The sequence below is a fragment of the Staurois parvus genome, unplaced genomic scaffold, assembly GCF_062004578.1.
Source record: "Staurois parvus isolate SC_StPar_1 unplaced genomic scaffold, SC_StPar_1.0 ptg001062l, whole genome shotgun sequence".
In the NCBI taxonomy this organism is placed as follows: domain Eukaryota; kingdom Metazoa; phylum Chordata; class Amphibia; order Anura; family Ranidae; genus Staurois; species Staurois parvus.
In genome coordinates this window covers 349,984-358,578 of record NW_028318858.1, presented here as the reverse complement: position 1 = coordinate 358,578, position 8,595 = coordinate 349,984, and the positions used below count along the sequence as shown (strand labels likewise).

At 46.1% G+C, this 8,595-nt stretch overlaps 1 protein-coding gene across 1 annotated transcript in view; it reads left to right on the top strand.

Annotated features, from left to right (window-relative positions):
• Positions 1–300: 300 nt before the first annotated feature.
• AZIN1 (antizyme inhibitor 1) overlaps positions 301–8,595 on the top strand; it is a 43,618-nt gene continuing 35,323 nt past the window's right edge. The window contains exon 1 of the mRNA XM_089658286.1: positions 301–580. The gene's annotated coding sequence lies outside the window, so the exon portion shown is untranslated. The remainder of the gene's footprint in view (positions 581–8,595) is intronic.

Here is an 8,595-nt window from a genome sequence, read left to right as displayed (position 1 = left end):
AACTCTCTCCCTGTAGGAATCTTCTTTCTAGGAGAAGCCGAGTTTCCAGCGGAAAGAGTGACTGTTGTCCATGAAGAGAGCTGCTCTCACACTTTCCATCGCTATCCTGCTCGGCAACACGCTGTGCTCACAGGAACCTTGCCCTCTTTACTGCCCACTCCAAAAATGGCCATTTCTCGCCTTCTGCGGCAACGTCAGTAAACCCGGCAGCCTATGAGAATCCCCGGGGCTGGCTCCAATAGGCTAACGTCCAGGCGATGAATCCCCGCCCTCCTGCCGATTCTATATAAGGAGCCCTGTTCACAGCCGGCCCTGGCTGGCTCAATCCTGTCTGACTTCACCTCCATTTCCACGCAGGCAGCGCGCACAGGCAGAAGACGTTCCCCGGGCTCTGATTTCTCTGTTTTTTTGTACGGACGGATTACACAGCGACGCTGCGCCCATTCCCGCCCGTGTCGCCACTCGGGCTTATGGCAAAAGTCGCCTCGGCCATTTCTACCTTGTGTTCCCACACCACTCTTTAAAAATTCCGCCAAAAAAGAGAAGACGATTCCCCAAATCCTTTGGGCCGTTGCCTCACGTAAGTACCGGGGGAGAGGAGGGTGGGTGGTATGGGGCGGACATGGCGGGGCCCCGGATGTGGGGTTGCCCTGTGTAGGTGGTGTATTGTAGTGGCGCCCTCTGGCGGCGGCCGGCCGTTGCCTCGCTCTGTGTGGGGGGCTGCGCGTGACCGGGGCTTTTCTGCGGCCACGCGCCTGTGGCTGAGGGACGGGGGTCACGTGACTGTCGGCCAGCTGCTGCAGGTTAGCTAGGGCGGGGCATGGATGACAGCGCGGGAGATTCAAATCTGTCAAGGCTGCAGGCTGCCTGTGCATTGCGGGGCTATGCCAGTGGCAGTCTATAGAGGGCAGTGGTGAAGGGGCTGACATGGCAGGACAGTGACTAATGCTCCAGGGCATGCAGCTGGCGGATCATCCCTTGAATGAATCACATGAGTGCTGTGTGGGGTGTACTGGTCAGCCAATGTCCGATATACAGGGGGACTTCTTAGTCCAGGGGTGCTCAACCTGTCAGAGGGAGGGCCTCAAGTGATTTTGTAGGTAGTCCTGGGCCACAATTGGATGAAATGGTTTTGAATGGCATAATAAACATTTTCCTCCTGCAGCCGCTGAATGTTGGTGGGAGAGGAGGAGAAGCCGACTTTCAGTGGTTGCAGGAGGAAAAAGGAGAGGATCGGTTCCTGTATAAGCCACTCCTGCTATCCAGATGTAAAACCGTATGGCAGGGAGGCCGTATGGGCATCCTGGGGCATGGGGCAGGGTCACCATTGCAGCTCTTGGTTGCTTACCAACATTTAAAAGGGTTGGTGGGGTTGTGGTTAAATAATGGTGATTTACCATCCCCCAAAACTGCAAATGTAGGTGAGCCCTTCCTGTCCCCCTATAAGGCTGCTTTCACACTGATGTGCCGAGGTTTAGCCACACCATAGGTGCGCACAGTGCATTGGCATGTTAGCTGCACTTTGCCATATACCTCTGTGGCAAAAGCGCACAATACCCACAGAATATTATACAAGTGCCCTGCTGTGAGGCCACATCTAGAGAAGACAGATGGTCTGCATTCAGGATGACATCCATAAAATCTTGATCCTTTATTATTTATTTCAGGTACTTATATACTGCTGTCAATTTACACAGCGCTTTACATATATATTGTACATTCACATCAGTCCCTAACCCTCAAGGGGTGTACAATCTAAGGTCCCTAACTTACATTCATACATACACATACTAGGGCCAATTTAGACAGCAGCCAATTAACCTACCAGCATGTTTTTGGAGTGTAGAAGGAAACTGGAGTACCCAGAGGAAGCCCACGCAGTCACAGGGAGAACATGCAAACTCCAGGTAGGTGGTGCCATGGTTGGGATTCGAACTAGCGACCTTCGTACTGCCAGGCAGAAGTGCTAACCATTTAGCCACTGTGCTGCCTTTATTGAAAAGACATATACACGTCATGGCCATGTCTAAGGATTAGTGTTCGAAATGCGTAGGCTGTTTTAGAAGTGTGTACATGTTTTTTCAATAAAGAATCAAGTTTTTATGGATGTCATCCTGGGTGCCGACTATCTTTCTTACCTCCTGGTCTGAGCACCCGGCAGAGCACGCAAGGTAGCAGAACGCACACACTTTTTTTTTTTTTTTTTTGAGGGCCACATCAGAGGGCTCCAAGTGCCGCCTGTGTTAGACCAGGGCCAAACCTATTCGAAGGCTCAGTAGTTGGTGTTAGAAGTTTCTTTTGAAAGGATTAAAGTGGTATTCTACACACAACCAAAAATGTAGCATATTGCAGCTTACCAGTCCTTAGATCTGGTGTCTGCGTTAGTTTTTGTGTTAGGCTTCTTTCTTCTGTTTTCACCTGGTGATCTGGTCAGTAACATACCTCCTTTATTATCTCCACTCTGGATGAAGGAGCACTTTTGAACAGCAGCGTTGTCAGTGTTAGATGTACTAGCAGATTTAGATACACCAACAAATTAAAGCCAAACTCAAGCTTACACTTTAGAAGCAGCTAAAGTGACCATTTTTTCCCCTTTGGGATAAAGGTTTTACATAAATCTGATCACTGTAAGCACCCCTGTCAGTGGTAAATGGTTTGACTCAACCCTCTGCTACATCTGCAGGAGAGGTTGTTCTGTTGAACAGTAACACTGGCTGGATCACCAGGTGAAAATAGCGTAAAAGGAAACTAATGAAGAGCTCACTTCTAGGAACTGAATTGATGTGCTGAATTATATACGCAATGTTTGCTTTTTAGGTTGGTACTGCTTTCAGTCTACCTTGTTCAAGTGCTAATAAACTCCCGCATGCTAAAATCTGCTGATAGGCAAGGTTCTTATAACAGAAGCGACCCTAGAGGTCTCTTTGGTCATGAATGTCCCTGCTGCCTTTCAGTGGTAATGCGATCTAAGCCACGCATGCGCAGCTCAGACCGTATGTACTGCATGCTGTGGCAAAGTGACTCGCATGCGCTGGAGTGACATCATCACAGCCCAGCCAATCAAGATTCAGAACCCCAAAAATACCGGGTTAATGTGGAAGCTGCTGGGGACCAGGAGCTGTGATGGCCCAGTGCTGGAGGGCTCTGCTTGTAGGCAAGTTTCTCATAATGTTCTAGTATGTGGTGCATACAAGTAGGTTATGATTTAACCTGTAGGGGGGGATGTTTTTGTACTTTCTCAAGGAGATTTTACTACGGCTTTAAAACGAAGTTCCATCTCTAATTGCCCACTTATAATAAAACTTTCTAGCCTGTGGAATGCAGCATGGTCTTTCTTGCAGGTGATATTCTCCTTGTGCCAGTGGGCTGCTACACCACTTTGCACTCACTACTGGCAGCCTCTCCTCACTGGATCCTAATGATGGGAGGCATAGTGGATTTCCCGATCAGTGATTGGTTGCCACAGTGGTCACATAAGCTCATCCTGCACCTACTCTGGGCGCCCTCAGTGATAGCGCAGTCACTGTGCCGGGAGTGTACTCTCAGCATGGAAAAACTAGCCACCATGGATGCATGTGGGCACTAAAGCCCACCCTCCCTGCTGCTGCAAATATGTGTTTGGTGCTCAAGAGGGTCTGTGCTGCCATCTTGAAATGCTTGGTGTTCACAGGTGCGCAGACCTTCTGCAGGTCTCTTATATGTATTTTTCACTTGGTAGAGGTCTGTCATGTGTTAGCGAATTTGCAGCATCCCGCTGGTCTCTACCGGTTATTTGGGACTGTGGATGGCAGACATGGGGCAAGCCTTTTCCAGGTGGAGACCAGCTGCATGTCTGGGTACATGTGGAATCTCACGTGTGCCCCCTTCACTGAAACACTGCTTCTGGTATGTGAGACATGGACACCTCAGGAGGCAGTGGGGGCGATCCCTACATCCTTCTCACCTAGACAAGGAATCTGGAAGAGGAGGAACAATCGTTTAAGTAGTATTCACAAAAATGTATAAACTCTAAAATGAAGGGGGGGTGCAGATGAGAGCGCATTTAAGGGTGAAAGTTCACTTTAACACTCTTTTGTAAGGAGATTTCCTTTTAATTCCTGTTCTGGTGAAACAAAGCGGAGGTCCCCTTTTGAACGGTTGTCATCAAAGAGGGCGATGGCTTGATTCTTAGGTTAGAGGAGGAATTAACGGTCTTGCTGACATATCGCTGGAAAGACATGGCTTAGGTATAGGGTGGACAGCAATACTCCATCGGTAGAAGGGGTGGTGTATTTTTACAATCAGAACTGTATAATTTCAGATCACCCATTTTGTGGTCCAACAGTAATGGCCTTCAGGATATAGTGGGGCAGAACTACCCGGGGGAGGCATGGGCAGCAATGGAAACCTTGGAAGGCTTGTACAGTAGCCAACTGGATTTTCAGTGATCTGCTTTCATTGATTACTTTAGCTTTTATACATTAGTCCAGCCATGATGGACACTTTTTTTTTTTCCTCTCAGCCCGCAGGCTATGTGATAGTCACTTGTTTTCCCATTCTCTGCTTACAGCATGAATGGTGGGATCTCTGCTGCTGGCTGTTGTATTTAGGCAGCTGCACTGCCCTTTGAACACCTGAACCGTGACTGCACCTGATTGGATGCAGTTGCTGTTTGGCAGTTGTCAAACCGGGTGGTGCCAGCAGGACTGCCCAAGGCTCAAATTTTGGCAAATTCAGCAGGAATTGGATGATCCAGCCATGTATTGCTAGCCTAAGCATGTTTGACATTAGCACCTGTTAAGGTTAGGGAGTTCATTTAGTAAGATGGCTTCTATTACATTTGTTCCTATGAAAGTTCACTCGTCTACGTGTGGGAGATTCCATGTCAGAATTTGGTGAATCGGGGAGTAGCATTCTGTTAGCAATGTGTTTTCAGAACTGATGCAGATAGTTTTACAGCACGTGTTTTATCAACAACCGTTAGCCATGGTTCACAAGTACGACTTGTCATGCGACGTGACAGATCAAAGTCACATGACAAGTCGCACCCCATTTGCAGCAATTTAACTGTTCACAGCGACTTTGAGCAAGGTTTCTGCACTATTTTTGTGCAATTTTACTGTGACTTGCATTAACATCTGTTTAATGAAGTCGCAAGATGCAGTCACATCGCACAGGTTGTCGGCTTTACAATTGAACTGTAGTAGTGGTGTGAACCAGGGCTTATGTGATCATTAATAATAATAATAATAATAATAATAATAATAAACAATAAGTGACCATTGAGTTAATTCTAGGGAACCTCACAAATTCTTGCTTTTCTGTCTCCTGTTCCTGACACTGCCACCATCCAGCTTCGTTAAGTAGTGCATGTTTTGTGGGGAGATAGATGGCTGTTTACAGAGGCTTCTGGCTAGCAGCAATATCCTGCCTAGAAATTGGTCTGTACTGCATTTCATCTGACATTTCATTTCAGACATAAATGTGCTAATGTGTACTGCATTCTGTGCATGAACCACTAGTGCCTACACATTACATCTCGCCCCGAATTAGGTGGCACAGATGCAGAATGATCTGTAACTTCATTCAGAATGTTTGAAGGCTGACGTCTTTCTGTGCCGTCACTGACTACACATTTACATCACAGTTATGCATGTACATTTTTGCACAAATATTTACCTGCATACAATGTGGAATATGGTCAGAACTGGACCAAAAACACAATTTTCATTTGGTTGTTTGTTAAAACAGTCTGGCTAAAAAAACAGTCCATGCAGTTCAGCCATAGGAAAAAAAAGTTATAATCCTACACCCACAATTGATCCAGAGGAAGGCAAAAAAAAACCCAGCAAAGCATGATCCAATTTGCTCCTGCAGGGAAATAAATTCCTTCCAGATCCCCCGAGAGGCAATCGGATATTCCCTGGATCAACTTTACCTATAAATGTTAATATCCAGTTATATTCTGTGTATCTAGGAAAGAATCCTTTTTTTGAAGCAATCCACTGAGCTGGCCAGAACCAACTCTTGAGGGAGTCTATTCCACATTTTCACAGCTCTTACTGTGGAGAAACGTTTCTGTTTGTAGATTACATTTCTTTTCTTCCAGACATAGAGTGCCCCCTTGTCCTCTGTGATGACCTCAGGGTGAATAGCTCTATTATTATACAGGATTTATATAGCGCCAACAGTTTGCTCAGCGCTCTACACAGAGTTCACTATATGAACCACTGATGTATTTATACATGTTGATCATATCCCCCTTAATCTCCTCTTCTCAAGAGAATGAATTCAGTTCCTCTAATCTTTCCTCATAGCTGAGCTCCTCCATGCCTCTTATCAGTTTGGTTGCCCTTCTCTGTACTTTCTCCAGTTCCCCAATGTTTTTTGTGAATTGGTGCCCAAAACTGAACTGCATATTCCAGACGAGGTCTTACTAATGATTTGTCCCGGGGTAATATGATATCTCTCTGGAGTCTATACCGCTTTTAATACTTTAGATTTTGCTCGCTTTAGAAACCGCAGCTTGGCATTGCATGCCACTAAATGCTACATACTAAAACAGTTGTGTGAATGGGCCCATAGTATACAATACTTCTGCAGTTAGATACAGATAAATTATGGAACTGAATGCAGCTTATTGTATACGTGTGCTTGAGCTCCTACAGTGACATGCTCATCCTGGTATTGGCACCCATACCTGGGATCAGAAGTCTGTTTGTGGCTAATTGAAGGGCTCCCTAATGTTAAGTGTAGTGAGAGCCAGCTTGTAACCGAAGTGTTTGCCTATTGTCTGGTGGGCTGTAAGTGAAGTATTTTCCAGTACCACTGCCATCTGGCACTGGACAGGTAATAGGGTAGTGGCTGCCAGGAGGAACCGCAGGGAGGGACAATATCAGACACCCTGAAGTGGTGGACATGAGCAGCACCTGAAGTTCTGCAAAAAAATGTACTTGCCTCCTGCAAGACAGGTAAGTATACAGGGTTTTTTTTTTTTTTGATAGGCTGTCTATCAAAGCAGTAGGGCCACTTTAGAGTGCTTGTAAACTGTTTTTTTAACCACTTGCCCTCCAGAGGATTTACCCCCTTCCTGACCAGGCCATTTTTTGCGTTACTTTAACTGACAATTGCGCAGTCATGCAACACTACACTCGACTTAAATTTACATCTTTTTGTTTTCCCCCCATGAATAGCTTTCTTTCGATGGTATTTGATTGCCTGTGCGGTTCTAAATTTTTTGCGCTATAAAAAACTGACAATTTTGAGAAACAATATTTTTGACTTTTTGCTATTAAACATGTTCAGTAAAAAATTTTAAATCAAATTTTGTCATAAATTTAGGCCAAAATGTATTCTGCTAGATGTCTTTGCTAAAAAAAAGTGTAAATTTACGTGAAAGTTAGCGTTTACAAATGCCAGTATAGATGCTGGAATTTTTTTTTACTATTAATGGCAGCAATCAGCGACTTATAGTGGGACTGTGGCGGTCATTCTGACACTGGGGGGGAACGGACTTTGTATTCGGTGCTAAAAAGTACTGACACTGTACTAATGGCACTGGGCAGGCAGAGGTTAACATCTGAGGCAATCAAAGCTTTACCTGTGTGCTGTGTTTCACTATGGGGCTGTATGTGTGCTTTCCACTGTAAGCACACTGCTTTGTATGGCTCTGCTGTACAGAGCCATACAAACCAGTGTGCTGGAGCTGACAGGGGAGAGATCTGTATTGTTTACATACAGTTCTCTCCCCCTGTCAGTATTACTCGGCGATCACTGGGTGCTGGCGAGTAATCAGTAGCCGGGACCCGGTGATTGACAGCCGAGGCTGTGAATGACAGCGCTGGCAGGGCGTGTGCGGCTTGTGCACGCCCTCTACCTGGAAATGCAAAATCACATATATATACATGTGATTTTGCACACCCCTGCCGCCATGTAGCAGTATTTCTGCTATAGGGCAGCGGTGAAGTGGTTAAAGAACAGGTTTATACTTACCTGCTCTGTGCAATGCTGTTGCACAGAGTGGCCCTGGATCGCCTCTTAGCTCCCCTGTCAGTGCTCTTGGCTGCTCTTTATGCTGTAAGAAGCTGCTTCCTATTGTGGTGTACCTGCGGTCTCAGTCATGAGCTATGCTGCCTGTGTTCATAGACAGTGCGGCTTGGCCTTGCCCATGCTCCCTTGTCCCAAGATTTGACTGACAGAAGCCAGAGCCAATGGCTCCTGCCTTGTCTTAGCCTGTGTGAGCTGGGAGAGCCGCTAGAGACGGGCAGTGCTGGAATAAGGCCTCAGGTAAGTATAAAGATGTGGGGAGGGGCAATACTGTCACCTAAATATATTGTACCTTAATGTAAAGATCGCATTGGTGTAAAATGTTGAGGCTTTGAGTCCCTAAACTGTAAGTAAAGATCTGACAGATTGTGGATGTGTCCTTTGCCCCTTGGAGAACAGACTGATTTATACTGCTTATACTTGTCTTCATTTTTTTTTCCTCGGCAGTGTGAATGAGAAGCCTTGTTCAAGTCCCAGGTGTGTCTGGAGTATACTCCAAGCTAACCACTTCTCTGTTCTCATGTGACTGGCTGCTCAGGCACACAGTGCTGCATTGTGGGAGGAAGGGAA